The sequence below is a fragment of the Sander lucioperca genome, chromosome 14 (genome assembly GCF_008315115.2).
Source record: "Sander lucioperca isolate FBNREF2018 chromosome 14, SLUC_FBN_1.2, whole genome shotgun sequence".
In the NCBI taxonomy this organism is placed as follows: domain Eukaryota; kingdom Metazoa; phylum Chordata; class Actinopteri; order Perciformes; family Percidae; genus Sander; species Sander lucioperca.
The window spans coordinates 24918167-24937229 of NC_050186.1; the positions used below are offsets into that span (position 1 = coordinate 24918167).

The 19063-nt window shown below is 42.8% G+C and overlaps 1 long non-coding RNA gene across 1 annotated transcript; it reads right to left on the reverse strand.

Annotated features, from left to right (window-relative positions):
* Nucleotides 1–351: 351 nt before the first annotated feature.
* Nucleotides 352–18514, reverse strand: LOC116034841. Its single transcript, XR_004101218.2, has 3 exons — nucleotides 18413–18514; nucleotides 17897–17958; nucleotides 352–631 (listed from the first exon to the last, which is right to left on the reverse strand). It is a non-coding gene; the product is annotated as an uncharacterized LOC116034841 (long non-coding RNA).
* Between the last annotated feature and the right edge of the window lie 549 nt (nucleotides 18515–19063).

Below are 19063 nucleotides of genomic sequence, written 5' to 3' on the forward strand. Positions count from 1 at the left end.
TTGTGCACTGTTTTTTCAACACGCCCTCATAACTAAACAAAAAAAAAATAAATAGGTTGATTGCCAATGTCCCCCAAAACGACATATGAGAGTTCTATTTAACGCCATAATACAGCCGCACGATGCTCATTTTAAACATGGGACTGTAACATGGGACTGTAACATGGGACCGTAACATGTGACCGTAACATGTGACCGTAACATGGGACTGTAACATGGGACTGTAACATGGGACCGTAACATGTGACTGTAACATGTGACTGTAACATGGGACTGTAACATGGGACTGTAACATGGGACTGTAACATGGGACCGTAACATGTGACTGTGGTGGCGATTTTATTCATTCATTTATTACCAAATGGTTTGGCCTAATACATTTAGGAGGAAAAGCAACTGCTGCATGAGTACTAGTAGATATCTTTTTCAGTCCTGGAAGTGCTACGTTCTTAAACCACAAAGAAATCTTTTGGAGGTGGTTGGGTTGAATGGTGGTACAAGATAACAAACTCACTGGGTGGATAGCACTGTTGCCTCACAGCAAAAAGGCCCAGTGTTCAATCCCCGGTCAGCCTAGGTCCTCTGAGTGTGGAGTTTGTCACTGTTGGCTTTTTCAACCAAGATCCCGATGCTTTGAGAAGAAGAAAAGATAAATTACATTTTTACACTCTGTTGTTACAGTTACAGACAACATACACAGGCCCGAAATACACACACGTGCCCAGGACCTACACATGCACTAAATGGAGGGAGGTCAACAGTTGGGGGTTTGGTGCCTTGCTCATGGGCACCTTGGCAGTGCCCAGGAGGTGAACTGGCACCTCTCCACACACCTTTCTTGGCCCGTACGGGGCTTAAACCGACAACCTCTACGGACTGAGCTACTGCCACTGTCCAGCCCTGAACCTACCCGTAAAAACACGTATTTGTCGATCGACTTATATTTAAGTATGAACACTTTTTGACTTTGTAGATTCACTCAGTTATAAGGTTTCCTTATAACGTTAATAAAAACTGTAATGTGGGTAGCATTATGTTTCTGTCTAATTTTTAGGAGTCAGGGTTAAACAAAAGGTTCATTTTGTGGTCCTACACATGTTGAGATATACCCAATAGTATGTCTAAAAAATTAAACATAGAGACAGGCAATACCATTCCTTTCCAACGACACACTTCAATCACAATTTATTTATTTATTTATTTTTTTTATTTTGAGCTTTCATTCATTTTGTACGAGTAGTTGTCCAATCATCTCGCTGTGCTCAGGGGACTATTTGTATATAGCGTGACCCTATCTGGGAAGTCAACAGCTGTTTCCAGTCGGGCTTAGCGGCGACACCGCCATCCTTCAACATGATGGGTTTCGCCTTTTAACGCATCGCAGTTAACCACATCCTAATTAGAACTAATGACTTGCTCGTTAAAGAGCTCTACAGCTAATTGGCATACTGAACTGCAAGCGGGGATACACCACAAGGAGGTCAGGAATTAAAAAAAAAAAAAGAATATGAAAGTTGTAAAACGGAGCGAGGCTGACCAGAGAAAGCTGCTAACCTTATTCAAACTGCATTTTTAATTAGGGATAATCAATATTCAAGGCAATGGATTTACCACAGTTTATATATCCATCGAGTATCATAAATACTTAATGCTTTAAAAAAAAAAAAAAAAACTCTATCTCAAACCCCAACACACCCAAATTTTTATTCCCCAAGTTTATGGCAATCTGGCATATCAGATATTATTAATTATAAATTGAACCATTACAGCATGCTTCAGAGCCTCACGTTCACAAATTGCATCCACAACTGGGGTTGAACATGAATTTGCTCTCCTGGTATTTCTGAAGCTCGAATGCAAAGTCGCCGGGTCTGATTCGCATGCAGGGTCAGTTCTGCACCCTGTAGTTTCATTCAGATGAAAAAGACTCAAATAGACAGAGAATATCCAGAATATCTGATCATTTTCCCCCCCAACTCACCTTGCCTCTGAGAATCTCAGCGGCTTCAGAGACGATCTCATTAAATCAGAGATGTAAGAACCAGAGAGGGAAATATACAACAGAAATACTCCCCGCTTATGTCTGTGCTTTAAGACAAAGTGAATCCAGGTTAAGTGCTCCGACAATTCTCCATGTGGGTCCATTCAGGAGAATGGCAGACACGAGTGGGAAGCTTTGACAGTCACACCACATTAGTGCAGTAACTGTAAAAAGGCCTTCCTGGGATTTGTTCCCTAAAAATACTCTCTCAAAACTGGAAGCCGAAGCCTCTCCGGAGCCTGATTTGAAACCTTGCAGCCTGAGGACAAGGCAAGCAAAGGCAGCAGTAAATAAAGACAAAAAACATGCCCCCAAAGCACTTCTATTACAGACACAACATGGCAAACAGTGGAAAACAATAGAGTTATTTCAGCGCAGCGCAGAGCAGGACGGAGAGCGATGGCATCTTGGGGCCCAGGGCTGCAGGGCTAGGTGGGGGCCTCCCGGGCGGAGGTGGTAGGAAGGGTGCTCTAATGGGCTCAGGGAGGCTGGCTAGAGCCTGCTGGAGGCCCATAGGAGGCCCTAGCCTGTGGTCTTGCCTTGGGCAGGCCTGCCACAGCAGCAGTCAGGTGGGCTGACAGACTGAGGCAGAGGAGGACCTCCCCATGTGGCTTACCATCAACCCCCCCACCCCCGAGTCCCCTCCCTCTGCACAGATGTTCGGGGTTTGGGGAGCAACAAACTGTGCAGAAACAAACAAAGACCAAGATTTAACATCTTCAAGTTGCATCTGAGTGATATCTTTCACCGCAGTGCTCCGAGTCAATTTGTGGTAGTTTTAAATTCAGACGAAAGCATATGTCGACATCTCTGCTGCCAGATTAAAAGTTAAACTTGCTCATGCAACATGGAGAAGACTGAAGTATGAGGTTTATTAATTAATGGTCATTTACAGGGTTGAATTAAACATCAACCCGAGATCTCTGCCTCCACACATATTAGTACAAAGTTTGTTTTTGTGCCGTGTGTGAAGAGAAGAATGGCCAGGCATCACTGTGAACCTGAGCATCAACACACACAAGGCTTGTCTCTCAGCTGTGTTATAGAGTTGCTCTGCGCTTACACAGTCAACCTTTAACCCCAAAGCTCCCTGAAGCCCCATCCATATAGCCCACTGTAGGAGGTAAAGAAGAGGGCGGCCCGGCCTGGAGTCTCCCCTCCTGACCAGCGAGGCGTGTGAAGCCTCTGGCATGACTCTCAGCATGGGAAAAGTGCAGCTTTATCACTGCTGCTCAAACATTCATCACACAACCGCTCCTGCAGAGAGCTCCAAAGGGAGACAATAGCGCCTCCATCAACTCCCATCTGAAGCTGCAGATTTAGACAGAAGGTGGCAGAGAGGCAACTTCAAAGTTTTTCATGGACCTGGGTCGACGCACACATCACACCAAAGAAGAAGAAGAAGAAGAAGAAGAAGAAGAAGAAGAAGAAGAAGAAGAAGAAGAAGAAGAAGAAGAAGAAGAAGAAGAAGAAGAAGAAGAAGAAGGAGGAGGAGGAGGAGGAGGAGGAGGAGGAGGAGGAGGAGGAGGAGGAGGAGGAGGAGGAGGACAGCCAAGGAGAGGCAGCTTTCCCCAGTCAGAAGGGAGGTCACAATCAGGCCATGTTTACGCCGGCACAGAGCACACTGATGTGTTCTGCTGTTTTAACATTTACAATATAGTACTGCAGCCATCACTGCAGGCAAAATAGTTTATGTTGCTGTGTTTGTCTATGTATGCATGTGTGTGTGTGTGTGTGTGTGTGTGTGTGTGTGTGTGTGTGTGTGTGTGTGTGTGTGTGTGTGTGTGTGTGTGTGTGTGTCCAAAAGTCTACCGAGACGACACTTTAAAAGGTATTTTCATTATTTCCTGCATGGAGCCGCGAAGGTCAGCGTTTCCCCAGCGAATTTCAACACCTTTGCACAAACAGCTAAATAAATACTTTATACAGTGGAGAGCAGGAGAATACATTGCAAAAGAATAGAATTTAACAAGTCATTTGGTTTGTTATGGGCTCCTAAAACTGTCTTTAACAGTTTTTTAGCTCCTGGTTCCAACAAATATCTATAGCTATATTATATATAATATATAATCGATTGAAGAATGATGTTGACAGGAGTGCATTGATTTGCCCTATTTTGTCTTGTTCCTATTAACACGCGTTACTAGAATATTCTGGAAACATGAAAAACTGCACTAAATTAAATGGCAGTACAGTATGTTCATAATTGTACTAAACTGTGAGATGAGATAAAATGAGCCTGACTTGTCACATTTAATGAATACCTGTTATCAATTATTGACGGGATAATTGTCGGGAGTTCACTACTTCATCCTCCCACACTACCCTTCTAACAAGTGTGCATTAGACAATAGCTAGAATATGAGACCAAAGTATGCGCTTTATGTTCGCCAAAAAACAAAAAACCTAATATAATAATTGCAAGAATTATATATGATCTGTTTTACATAACTGCGGTATACAGAGAAAGAGTCTCTAGTTTTTGTTTCTTTTGTAAATGTAATGCACTTTTGGAGCAAAATACGTATTAAGATGATCAATTCTTGCAGCGTAGAAGCAGACAAATTCATACACGGCTAAAGTATGACATTGTGAAAAGGTCTGTGCTCTTGAATTGAGGTTTTCTCAAGAAGTCGTATCAGGCGTGTGTATCCAACAATCCCATAACAGACGAGAAGAAAACGCCGGCACACTGACAAACAACTTGAAGAGGCTTGTCAGAGGCTAGAAAGGATCAATTGAATACAACAGATGTGTGATAAACTGCAGGGGACTTGTTCAGTGTGAACATGCGTGTTGTGATTGGTTGATCGATTCATCACTTCACAGTGTGACATTAAAAGAGGTACATGCTTTTTAAAATGTGTAGTGTGAGTTAACTTCACATAGAAGATTAATAAAACGGTACTGTGTCTGCCCACCATTATGATAAGTAAATTGTTCTGTTTTGCACTATATGGGCATTCAAAAAAAACTGATGGAATCCTTTTAACGATCGAGAACAACAAATGTGCAGTTATTTCTCTCGATGGCAGAGATGTTTACAGACCTGCTGTGCCTCTCCTGTATCTACAAACCAGTTAACCCATATTTCATAAACATACAGCGTTACTGAAAATAGAAAAACAAAGTCAAACCACGCCATATCACTGGTGTCAAGTGAAGTATGATTGCATATTTGAATTGGAAATCTGGCAAAGTGACGATAACAACCTCGTGCACTCTCTCGGAATGCGAGAAGAGGGTTAAATGAACAAAGCCTTGAAAAAGAGTCCAATTCTCCAGCTCCTGCCCCAATCCTCGCAGTTACCCCCACAAAGTACACAAGAAAAAAGAAAATAGCATCATGCATATCATTCATTAGCAGCAAATAAAAGAAATTCTCTCTAATACTGCCCCCAAATCCCCGAGCTCCCAGCACCACGGAGCGGGGAACTAAAGAAATGGGGGAGAGAGATGCAAAAGGAAGCCGTCTCCCTCAAGTGCTTGTTAGGCCCAAATTATTATGGCGATGAATAATTTTAAAAATAAATAAGAAAATAAATAAATAAATAAAAAAAGGAAACATTTATAGATCTAAGTATTATCAGAGGAGCAGCGGGTCTGTTGCCAAGCTCTCTGGGCCCGTTTGAAATCCGCCTTTGTTTTTCACTTTGATCTGTAACTGCTAACCTATCCATCGCTTCACCTGATCCCCTGTTAGCGCTTCTTCACCCACTTCCTCCCGGTAAACTTTTCTCTACGTGGGCACGGCACTGCCCGCACTAAGTGGTAATCATGACCGCATCGGCATCATCATCTTTCTCCTCGTTGTCGCCATTAACTTTCCGTTCTTTCACAACAATAATTAACATAGTGCACAGGGAGTGCGATTAGGCAGAGAGATGCAGGAGTAAATGAGGGAACATAGAGGAACGCAGAGAAAAGAGACGAGGAAGGGAAGCCATGTTGAGGGGAAGAAAGAAAGAGAGGAAGGAGACATGAGAGAAAGCTGCAACCGGCTCCTCTACTCTTGCTTCCTCTCATCGTATCACCATTTCTCTGATTTCCTTTCTGTCCCTTTTTTGTTTTGTCCATTTTCATCTCATTTTCCTTTCCTCTCATCTACTTCCTGTATATCTTTTCTCCTTGTTTTCGCTTTTCTCTCCTCTAATGTTGTTTCTAGTGCTGTCAGTTAAACGCGTTATCAACAGCGTTAACGCAAACCCATTTTAACAGCGTCAATTTTTTTATCGCGAGATTAACACAATTTTTTGGGCTTGCGAGCCGGCCAAAGAGACCGCCGAAATGGATGCCAATAAGATTCTGAATGGAAAGTTTACTTTTAAAAAGTTGCCAAATGGTTCCATTGACAAGACCAAAGTGAAGTGAAGTGTGTTTTGTCGTTGTGAACTGAGCTATCATCGCAGCACGTCCAGTCTGAAATACCACTTGATGGCCAAGCACACAGCTGATGCCAATTCTCCACCCCCAAAGCCAGGCGACAATGGATGACTTCAGACAGAAGCACATGGATACCACAACTAAGAACAAACTTACTGCAGCCATAGCTAAATGGGTGGCTACCTCGTGTAGGCCATTTCCATGTTGATAAGAGCATTAAAATGAGAAAAAATAATGGGACAAAAAGAAATCAAGGGACATTTAGAATAGATAAAAATGTGCAATTAATTGCGCTTAATTGCGAGTTAACTATGACATTAATGCGATTAATCGCGATTAAATATTTTAATCGTTTGACAGCACTAGTTATTTCCTCTCCTCTGGTCTCCTTGACTTGTCTCATGACCCTTCTCATGTACTTTCCTCTCCTCCCCTTTTGTTTATTTTTTTAATTATTTCCTCTACTCTCATTTTTCTCCTCTCTTCTCCTGTTAACGTCTTTCTTATCCTTTAACTTCATGTCCTCTTCTCTTGCTTCCTTCTCTTTCCCTGTGGTTTCCTCTGCTCACTCGGTCCCCTGTCAGCCACTTTCCTCTTCTAGGTTCCGTTTCCTCTTCTTTCCTTGTTTTCTCTGCTCTTGCTTCCTTTCCTCTCATTTTATCTACTTTCCACCTCAGCTCTCGGTTTTCTTTCCTTTGCCTTCCTCTTGCTTGCTATCCTTGTTCCCTTCCTCTAGTCATGATTTCTCTCATTAATGTTTGTCTCATCCACTTTTTCTTTCCTTTTGCCTCATTACCTTTCTTCTTTTTTTTTCTCTCTTGCCTGCTCTCATTTCTTTTTCTCTCATCTTCTTTGTGTTTTTTTCTCTTTGCCTCCTCTTTCCTCTCCTCTGGTTTCCTTTCCTCTTGCCCTTCTCTCATCTACTATTTTCTCTTCCCCTTTTGTTTCCTCTTCATTCCTCATTTCCTTTTTCCTCGTTCCCTTCTACTTGCATTAGCTCTTTTCTTGCTTCCTCTCATCTACTTCCCTCTCCTTGAATTTGTTTCCTCTTTTCCTCTTTTTTACTCAACTCTCATTTCCTCTCCTCATATCTTGTGTTCTCACCTCTCCTCCCTTCTCTTCTCTACTCATTTTCTCCACTGTCATTTCTCCTCTCATCTCCTTGTTTCCTCTTCTCCTTCCCATCCTCCTCCTGAGGTTTCTGACCACCAGTGCACAGACATTCCAACCCTGTGCTCTGTGCCCGGCCTGTGATTGATATTGTAATGAGACTTATCCCAACATCACCTTCCTCCCTGTACAACCCTACAACCCCCCCACCTCACTCCTCCTTTTCTGGTACCATACCCTTCCTCACCCGCTCTACCCCCTTTGCTCCCTGAGCCCCCGAGTGGCTCGCTTGATTCTGTTTCATCACACATCAAACGGGCCTGACTCTCTCCACGCAGGCAGGACCCAGGGACTGCAACATCTGCACGGGGAGGCATGCAGGGTGTGTGTGTGTGTGTGTGTGTGTGTGTGTGGGGGGGGGGGGGTGACTCTGGCCTCTGAGGGGGAGAGGGAGGACACGCCATGCTACGAACAGATGTCACCAGGACCCGAACAGCAGGCTGGGGGGACGCCGCGGGAAAAGAGAGACGTAGTGAGGGACCCACCCCTGCAGCCCAGTCTGGGGAGTCTCTCCAAACACTACGCCTCTGCTCCCCTCTCCTCTTCTCACCTTGCAGCCCAGCTCCCTCCTCCTGCTCCCCCTTTTGACAGTACAATTAGGTAATTAGTCACCTCAGCGCTAATAACCTAATCATTACTTGTCTGCGTGTGTTTTCTCTCTATTTCAAAAAACCCTGTCCTCCACAGGCGCTCCCCTGAGTCCTGACGTGGAGGTGGAGGGGCAGAGGAGGCGCACAATTACCTTTGTCTGGCTACTCCCCATGGCACAGAGAGAGCCCAGGCTCTGATCCAGACCAAAGTAAAGGCCCTTTTTAATGGAGACAGAGAGCCTGCTCTTTGTGGCGGGTCAAGATTGCTCTCACATCCATTAACACCAGAGCTATTTCATCACTGCCACGTTCTGGCAGGCGGGAGCTGTAGAGGGACTGTGATCAGCCTCCGTCGAGCGCAGACGCTGACATTTCCCCAGTTAGTGAAAGTGGCAATCGGGAGCTTCCGCTGTCAATGAGTCATCAAAGGGCTTGTTTGAGAACAGCTGTTGACGTCAGTGCACTGCCACAAGCATTAACCCTAGTTGAGAAGTGAAGTTTTTTGTTTTTTTTCTGGATTGCTGATGATCCTTTCATCTGCATGGGCAACATGCAGATCTCGAAGTTCACAGAAATGTCATCTGTCACCAAAAAAGGGATCGGCTTTTGACAGTATTTTTAGAAGAATTTGGAAAGGTTGAGCAGAACATTGAATGTTAATATAATTTTGCATGCCTAATGCTTTACATAGCTGTCCAACATTTTTCAAAGCTTACAAATATACACATTTTTTTAATGTTTTTAATGTTGCAGGAAGCTATTGTATTCCATTTATTTCAGTGCAGTGCAGTATGGAACTCAAAATTCGCTAATGCGTCATTGAGAAGACCTTATTTATTTATTTTTTTTCACTTATATGTCTACTTTTTTGAAAGGGCTCAAAATGGGCTCAAACATGCAGAAACATTGGCACCGTCTTTCAGCTGACCTTTCCCAAATGTAACTCGAGACACCAACCACCATCTACTTTTTGGAATATTTTTTCAAATCTCCACAGAATACAAGTTTCCCAGCAGCACAGAAAAGTGGCTCATCTTTGCCATGAAACCGCCCTCATCCATTCCTCATAATCTAGTCTCATGTTTTGGGTTTGTGGAGTGTGGATCCCCCGCTGTGCTCGCAGCGACAGCCATCGTGTCATCCTCTTTATTATTCAGATTTCTTTGAGCCAAACAGCTGTTTTGTATGGCAGATTGAATTAGAGCTCGTCCTGACTCCTGACACTCAGGTGGCGGATAGAAGGACTGAGGTCTTGAATTATAGCGCGGCATAAAAAAACACATAAAGAGAGGTTGCTGTTGAAAACTGGCTGATATAGGAATCCCCAGCACACTGATGAAGAATTGCAACAGACTTGACTTTTAAAATGTACTGTGGGGGTTGTTAGTGTAAAATCTTCACAAAGTGTACATCCTTGCTTGTATATAAATTAAGTTTTACAATGAATAAAACATCTAGACTTCATATGCAGGAATTTATAACTAGGGAGACAAGCGTCAAAAGCACAGAGAGAGAAAATTAATCGCTTCAGCCAGGAACAATATTTCTCCTCCGTAACAAACTGCTGCAAATGGATTTCACGAGCAAGTGCGTGGTAGGCAGCAGCCTTTATTAGACAGAGCTGAATGCATTGCTTTTGCTTGACGGCAAAGTCGGTGTACTTTATCATAGTCCGGGTAATGAGAGATAACTTCCCTGTGTCTGCGGGAAGCGGGTCTGGCACCGCAACCCCCAAGCATTTTTTTATCAGACGCAATTACTCAGAGCTTGTTGATATTTCTCATTTGTTTCATTTGGGAACATTTGCATCGGATAACCAGAGGCCTGCTGTAGGGCTAACTGAGTCATGCTGCAGTATATTACAGGTCTCCGACTGTCCGACAACATACCAGAGGATTTGCTAATGGCCAGGCTGCAATAAGAGAGGTCAGGCGGTTCCTTTTGACATTTGGTCTGTTGTCAACTCTCCGGGTTCAATCACTTCAACTATTCCTAGGTCGAAACATATGAATAGTGTCTTTAAATGCTGCCAACTGTCCAGACGACGTGTCGTGGTCAGTATTAACACACAGGAGGTTCTGTTTTTGGTCATGTATGTCTGCTTGTTTGGTAGCATCTTAAAAGCTACTCAACATATTGTCAAATTTGGTGTTAAGTTTGGGCCGAAGAATTAGCTGATTAGATTTTGGTTCATCGTGAGGTAGAAGAAACATTTTTTCCCACAAAATTCCCTGGTTCTCACACACACACACACACACACACACACACACACACACACACACACCTGTCTGACCATCAGAAGCCATTTGGGGTTCGGTGCCTTGCTCAAGGACACTTCTGACATGTGGACAGGAGTTGATCAAATCACTAATCCCCCAATAATGGACTACATAATAAACTACCTCCTGCCTTTATCAGATGTCATCCAAATTCACCAGATTTGTTTCTAATTTGGTCAATAAAATAATTAAAAATAACTGGATGACCTCCAAAACGTTTTTAATTAGCTGGACTGGTGTTCCTATAATTTGTTGCCGAATTCCTTTAGGTGTGGCCTATGTGACGCATAACAGGCATTACTCTAAAATGCATTGTGCAACTACATCGTAATTCATATGGCACATGCGCACATCTGCTCAGAGTGAATGGCCTAAATTTAAAACACAGCGACACTACACCTACACTGGCCATAAATCATGTCATGCGTCTGAATTACTTGCAAGTTTGCACCCTCTATACAAAGTCCTTATAATTCCAGACATCATCAGTTTGTCTATAGCAATGTGTTTTTCATCCAGATCCAAAAATTGGATTGTGCTTCCTTTACAGTAGTACTTTCTTGTTTATCCCTGATTTTCAGCGCGCTTTACAAATTGAGTTTCCTTAAAACAGTGGTTCCCAACCCCAACAAGGAGTCAGGAGTAAGTATTAACAGGAAAGGAAAGCAAAATCTTTCTTCTTCTTTCTTCTTTCTATTCTTAAGGCTTTACTCTATTTGGTTTATTTTTCTCCTGTGAATTACTGCATGATTTTGCCTTGGGTCTAAAAGTTATTCAGACATCCGCAATAAATGCATATATATAGTATATAATAAACGCAACCAGTGACGAGTGGTCACAAGCCAAAAAGGTTAGGAACTCAGAGTAAAAAAAGAGCATTGCATTGTGTGGTACTGAGTTGTCTGTTATACTGCACATTCTCTCATCAATCATAATTAGCAGCAGTTCTGATCAATTAATACTGCAGTCTTGAAGTAGAGATGAAGGGCTGACAGGACAGGGCAGACCAGGGTTGATTGACAGGCAGACTTCTAACCCGATCAGGGTGCGGAGACCAGGGTGGCTGCTTCCAGGTGTCTCAGATTTGTTGTAATTGACAGGTGCAGAGAGGCGTTCGGGGGACCTGGTGGAGCTCTGCGCCGTTTATGCAGATTAACACGTCAAAAGTACAAATGAATAAATAAACTGGTAAGCACAAATCAGGCATTTAGCCTGAGGGGATGCCATCATTACCAGATTAAACAAAGTGACTAATCACAAAAACAATCCGCTTCAGAAGTGGAGGAAGTCAAAAGACGCCAAAGCTTGGGGGTAAAAAGCTAAGTCATCTTAATTATTCAGCTATAGGCAAACAAAGATATGAATTCCTAATGAACAGAGCAATGACATATCTTTTTATTTGTCAACAGCTATTGTAGATTATGAAGCTGTGAGGGGACTGCTTGGATGAAAGAGAAAGTACTCGACTTTCTACAATATTTACATGAGGACATATAGGAGAATCTGATGTTTTTGACGATGGAAATTGCAAATTTCAAACCAAAAATGAGCCTTGAGGACTGGATCACAGGGATGCCACAAATTCCCAAAGCAGCCAGCCAGCGTGGGTACCTGAGGTAGAGGCCTTGTGGGAATACTTTGGGTCGGTCTAAAGAAGAAGGTGGGACAACAGATAACGAACAAACGCATGCCATGCAGGGGGTTTTGAAACTACAAAGGAAATCCTTCTTCCTTTGAAAGCCAAATAAGCGGATGCAAGGTCCTCGTTCCAAACACATAGCCATGCCACTACCCATGAATCAAATCCTTAGATGTTTGAGTCTGAGCCAGAACTGTAGGTTTTATTCATGGTGGTTGTTTTTTGTTTTTTTTATATATATCACCGAGCTGACCAAAACAGCCATAACCTCAGCTTGAACTTCCTTCATGCCTGGACACAACTCAGCTGTAAACACATCACTCCTCTTAAATTGGCCTAAAAGCGCCCATGGTTTCCAGACTTCCTTCCACGTGCTGCAGACACCAGCCTCCTTTGACCTTCAGACCAAGCCGCGGCCCGAACCTCAGCTATTGATTTTTCTAACTATCTGTTTACTCCTCGTCTGCACACTTTCCCAGCTGCTTGGAGAGCAACGTTTGCCCCGAGGCGATCAGCAGGGCTCAGCTTGTTCCAGTCTTTGATCATCGTTCAGCCAGAGGATTAACATATGCACACTCTCTTCCTCCCTTTGTCGTTGAGCTTGATAATAAATCTACGGCCTCTCTCTCTCTCTCTCTCTCTCTCTCTCTCTCTCTCTCTCTCTCTCTCTCTCTCTCTCTCTCTCTCTCTCTCTCTCTCTCTCTCTCTCTCTCTCTCTCTCTCTCTCTCTCTCTCTCTCTCTCTCTCTCTCTCTCTGTCTCTCATATGGGACGAGCCACGAATCAATCACCCCGCTTTACGCCTCGTGTCCGACATGGATGCAAATCACAGAAGGATCTGTGGGTAAAGCTCTGCTTATTAAAACCCGATGCCTGACTCATTACAACCCGCTCATGCACATGCATGTCGCCAAGATGAACAGCAGGTAGCACGCTTGAAATACAGCAACATTGGTGGAGCTAAATCACAGACAGACGAGATTAACCGATTTCTGCGACTCTTATCTCAACGGAGGCCAAAACTAAACCTCACCCACTTTGCCAAAACTAAAAAGAGAATCGAAAAGCTAATGAAGTTAATTACCGCATCATTGTGGGAGGTTACCGCCTCGTCTAAAAGAGGCTTAATCTGAGGGAAACTGCAGTGCAGAGGCTCGCCTTCGTACTTGCCCTCACTGTGCAGTAAGTGTACTAATTAAGGTTGGTTTGAGCCTACAACCACCCCAGTTAGCTCACTTTAAGGGCCAGGGCTTCTGGGGGTTTAGAACAACACTCATAAGGACTCTGTAAGTAGGACACTGAGTAAATGTGTGTGAGACCGAGCAGGAAAAAAAAAGAGAAAGTGTGTGTGTATTTCCAGGTAGACAGGTGACTTTTTTTTCTTAAAATGCAACCTATGTGGTTTCTCTAATGGCCACTGTTGAGACACGCCCTCGCTCCCCGTTGCCTTTCTTATTTATTACGACCTAATTATATCAGCGTGTCAGCTAACGCAAACAGCTCCTTGCCCTAAATGCCGCAATGCTCTCGTGGCTGAGCTCGTACTTGCAGACCTTATGTTTCCGAGCCGTGTACCATTTAACCACTGCTTCTCGAGGCACACAGGGTTGTTTAGCCTGCACTTATTTTCCCCACTCAGTCCATCAAGAATGCAATGGACGAGACAGAGGAGCACATGCGGTGGATAAAAATACAGTAACAACATGAGCTGAGGAATGGCAGGAGGAGGAGGAGGAGGAGGAGTGAGTTACCCTCCTCATCATCAGCGTGTCGGACTGAGCAGGCCTGCAAGGTGCCGGAGCAGGGGCCCTATTAAAAAAACCGAAGCCCAGCTTGCCGGAAGAGATCCGTCCTCTCACCTCGAAAAAACAACAACCCCACTCGCCCCGACAGTGAGACAATCAGCCGTGCGCTGCTCGGGGTGAGGCGGCGGTGACCCGGCATGCTGAGATGAGGCCGATCCTACACACTGATGAGTGCTTTCACAGACATCAAACGGGGTGCCGCAGACCTCCCCACGACCTGCCTGTGCTGCCTTGTCTCCTGCTCTCTGCTTTTATTTGAGGTTGATACGGGCAGACGGATCGGCAAATATCGATCACGGCACGCTCTGTAAAATTCCCTCTCCAGGTTTGAGAGGTGATTACAGGCCCTGGACCCAGCTGATGCAGACTGGCTGTGTGTATGTGTGCGCGTTTAGTTTTTTCCTACCCCACCTGTCAGACAGGCCGAGGACAGCAGCCCTATATTCTTTGGTTCGAGTGTCTCCAATCATCTGCAGAAGAGAGACATCTTTAAAAACAACACCCAGACAGACAGGCAGGCGGGCGGGCAGGCACACAGTACAACACAGAAAATAGGTTATAAAGCGGGGAGAATAATGCATGTGAATCATCGAAATTCAAATGATTTGGATGCATCCCCAACCAGCCCTCCTCTCGTTGTCTGCCTTCTGTCGAGGCCTCAGAACTCACCAATAGGATCGGAGGGAAACAGGCTGCAGATTCAGAGGGTTTGCATTAGGAATGGCCCGTTATTAATTAAGCTTGTGGTGAAGAGCTTTTTGACAGCGGCTCCCGAGACGGCGAGCGGTGTGGATCTTGCGCTGACCTGGCCCAGCAGGGGTAGGAGCTGTGTCTTTGAGGTGGTGGTGGTGGTGGTGGTGGTGGGGGTAGCGGGGGTAGAATGGGTGGTGGGCGGGAGAGAAAGACGAGGAAGGGGGAGGGGGGGTGGGGTGGGGGCTGGCTCCATGCCGACAGCCAGGCCTGCCACGTCTGCGTGCCCGCTTTGAAGTGTCACCTTGAGGGAAGAGCCGATGGCCGGGAAGCCGGGAGGGCGGGAGCCGCGGAGAGGAGTGGCACGGTTGGCATTGCCAGACACGGTGCTTTAATATTGCATGGGCTCACGTCCATCTCTGTACACACTCAGGACATTCCTTCTGCTTGATTTAGTTTGAAAGTAGATCTTTGTTTTGTTTTTTTCCCCTCTCCTTTCCCCTCCTCTCTCGCCATGCTGTGGCTCAACACCTGTGCTGGTTTTGTGCTCACTCTTGCCTGAACAAATGTCAAGCTCTGCAGTCAGAGGAACTTTAACAACTCCCTGCATTATCGCAGTTGACAGCGTTGCATTTGGCCTGCTGAGTAATGTAAAGTAGATGCACACGGCTTCTAGTAACCACGTTAAATAATTGCATTGCAAAAAAAATCATCTCCATCTTATCAAGTCAGTTCTAGCTTGAATTGATTTGAAAAAATAAAATATTACATTTTTGTTAAATTATTTTTTTAAGTGAAAAACTCTGCCAGTGCAGTGAGAATATTTAAACATGTTTTAGCAACCAGAGAAATGACCATCTGTATCTTGAAACACTCGAGAACGCGTTACCAAACCATCTGTTTACTCCCCATGTGTTACAAACTGAAATACTGTAGAATTAAAAGGCCATTATTTGATGTTTGCACGTGTTTTGTACTTGCTGGACTTTGAGTTACCTTGCCTCAACTCTATTTCCCTCGACCTTCACGCATATTGGAACAAGAAAGAATAAGACAGAAATCTAGTTTTGGAAAACGCATGAGAAGAGTTAATCTGCAGAGGAAACTGACAGACTTCTTTTGACTAGTTTTGAGAAAACAACACCTTAAGGACTGATAAAAATTATATAAGAAGCCGTTAATGATGATCTTTTGCCTCAGAATGAAAATGCAGAGATGGGTAAATCGATGTGCCTTATTCTGCAAAATCTAAGAAAATATTCACTCTGGTCTTTCTAATTGCGAATGCTGCTTTCATCACTTCCTCAAAATGGCATCTTTACTTTACAAAAAATAGAAACCATATCACCAGGGACTAAACTTAAACTTTTAATACTTCGCTCCAGTCGCGCTGTGTTTGCCTGACCTGCTGCCAGCACAGTTACAGAGCGCGGCGGAGAATCAAACATGGCGTGAGTTTGAGGAGATGCGTGAGAGGGAGTTTATCAACAGAGGCTGCAGGAAGGAGGTGTTTTGAAGTGAGGAAAAACGTATTTAAAAAAAAACAAACAAACACACACACACACACTCACACTGCACACACTTTCTACCCACTTTAACAACCGTCCCAGTTCACAAATAGCAGTTTTAACTCCCCTGATTAGCACTGACATCTGCAGCCTTTCATCTCTCCCTCCATCTTGTTTTTTTAATCAGATTAACCCAAACGGGCATCCTTTAATGGCCTCTTTTTTAGGGAAAGCTGAAAGAGGAGAGATAATTAAAATAATTAAACCGCTGGGACCCGTCTGAGCACGCTCATCTCTCTTTTCTTTTCTTCTTGCCTTTAAGTTTTGATTCTGCCTTGCTTACTGATTCAAGCAGCACAGAGTGAGAAAGACTCATCATCCTCACTTAATTGCATTAAGTTGACTCTCGGAGGTCCAATTTTTCTCTCCAAAACCAACAGCCAATGTAGGAGCTGATCTTTAGGTGCATGTCAGCTATCTAAATGTGGAAGTAGAGGGGGGAGGGCACGTTTCTAAACAGCCTTTATGGAGCATATTTATTTAGTCAGTGAGTGTATTTTGCATAAGGCCAAAGATAAAAAAAAAAAAAAAAAGTATCCACTTTAATGATTATTTATTCATGGACTTTTAAGCTTTTAATGAGGACAAATGAAGCCGTTTTCCAGAGTGTCAGTATGTAGTATGCTTACCAAAAATATTCTTGTTTAGCATTTTCTTTTGCACTGTGTGTCCATGAGGAATAAACACCAACATTTAAATATAACTAGGAGTTTGGAGCGAGACTTTTAAGCGATCAGTTTATCTTGATCTTGCATGAATATAAAAGTTTTGATCACACTCTGTGATGATGACGATGATTTATTAATTTTCAGTAATGCTTATAATTGAAGCTAAATTGATCAAATGTACTTAATGCCCACTGAATTTATGAAAAATTGTATATCAGAGTCTGGATGCTTTTCAAAATAAAATGTTTCTTACTTCTTTCATACTAAAAACATACACAGCAACTTTATCAATCAATGGCCTCCCTAACTTTACGAATGTATGCTCATTTCTATCAATTATTCCCTCCTGTGTCATTTATTTTCATTCATATGAACACACGTGTCGGACGTTTGTACCTTCTAAGTTCTACACTGACAACCAGAGTTAAAAAAAAAAAAAAGAAGAAAAGTAGGCTATGCCGCATCGTCTTGAGTTATATTTTGCGTTATAGGTGTACACATCTTGAATATTATAATTACACGACTTCAGATGAATTCAAACTTTACTTCCTGTCAAAAAGAATCTAATGAATTCTTGCATGAGGATTTTACCGAGAGCAAGAGCCCCCGCATCCTCAGCAGCCCCAACTTTACACATCCTCCTCGGAGTGCAGCCCCAACTTTACACAAGCTCGGATGTCTCCCCCCCCTTCATACACTTTCACTTCATTCAGATCATTTTCACAGGGCTTCATTTTAAGTTGGCACCAAAAAAAAAGGAAAGATTCCCTTTGCTGGAAATACTTAAGATTTATGTTTAAATTTTCATGGAATCTTTGAGAACATTGAGGAGCAATTTCACATTTGCACTGACATCTAATTTCTCAAGTAGAGTCTGAAAGCACAAATTGCCAAGGATTCCCTATGTGCCCAATTATCCTGCATCAATTTCCTTGACCCTGCGGAATGCTGGTAAATTAATCATACCACTTTTTCTTTTTTTTTCCTTTTTTTTTGGACTCTCTCTCTCATGAAACACATATGCACGTTTGATAAACTAATCATACTTGGTCGGTTATACTCACAAAAAATGATTCCGTCCTGGAAGCAGGATGAGAGTTAACAGCACAGCCCAGGGAGTTGAGAGCTGATAAAACACACACACAGACACAGTCACGTATACATACACAAACCACATACACGAAAAATATAAAAACACATATATGACAGAATGCTGCAGTTTTTCTACTTTGTACATATTTGTATAAAAAAATTCAAATAAATTCATGAATTAATAAGACAGATTAAATTGTATAAATCAACGTGGATGGACTTTTGTTTAAACACCAGTAATAGTTCTGGTTCATTGTCTGCTGTCTTCACAGAACGTGTGTGAAGTCGTGATAATATGTCCTCACGGTAAACACAGGTAAACTGAAATATTAAAAGAAAAGAAAATACATGGACGGAGAAAAATAACACATAACAGCATTCTCGTCAATATCTTAAATTCTGCTGTAATGTATTGAACAGCACCGTTAACAGCCTAAGCATCTGAATCATCTTCAATCATCAACTGTGTAACACCGTATTTACTATACCTGTTGATCCCAACATGGCTTCAGAGTCTGGTGTTTTTGGAGCAACAGTGTCCTCTGGTGGAAACATGACAACAAGCAGAAGGATAAAAGTAAGTGCAAACATGGAAACAGGGACACCTACAGTATCTGTCAAAATATGATCACAGAAATGTACCCACCTTCTGTTTGGAAAGTTAGCAGAACAGATGGGATATTCTAGAAATGCCAAACAATAAACTTTTAAGTTAGAGATAGAAAGAGAAAGCATTTCATGCACAACTGCCTTTGGTATTAGACGCCATACAAGGTGCTAGCTAGCTATAACATGAAAAATAATTACTATAAAAGGCCATAACCACCATCAGCAACTTTCTGTTTTTCTTTTTAAAAATGTATATATATATATATATATATATATATATATATATATATATATATATATATATATATATATATATATATACATACATACACATTTTTAATCTTGGTATTGATTTTCTGTCTGAAAATGTTTCTGGACTCCAAGGACTGGCTAAATTGCTATCTTTTGTTTGGCTAACATGACGTTAAAGTTGATTTTGAGAACATTTCAGACTCACCTCTGTATTTATTTTAGGAAGAACTCGACATAATATAATTATCTATATTAATAAGCTAATACGCTTATTAGCT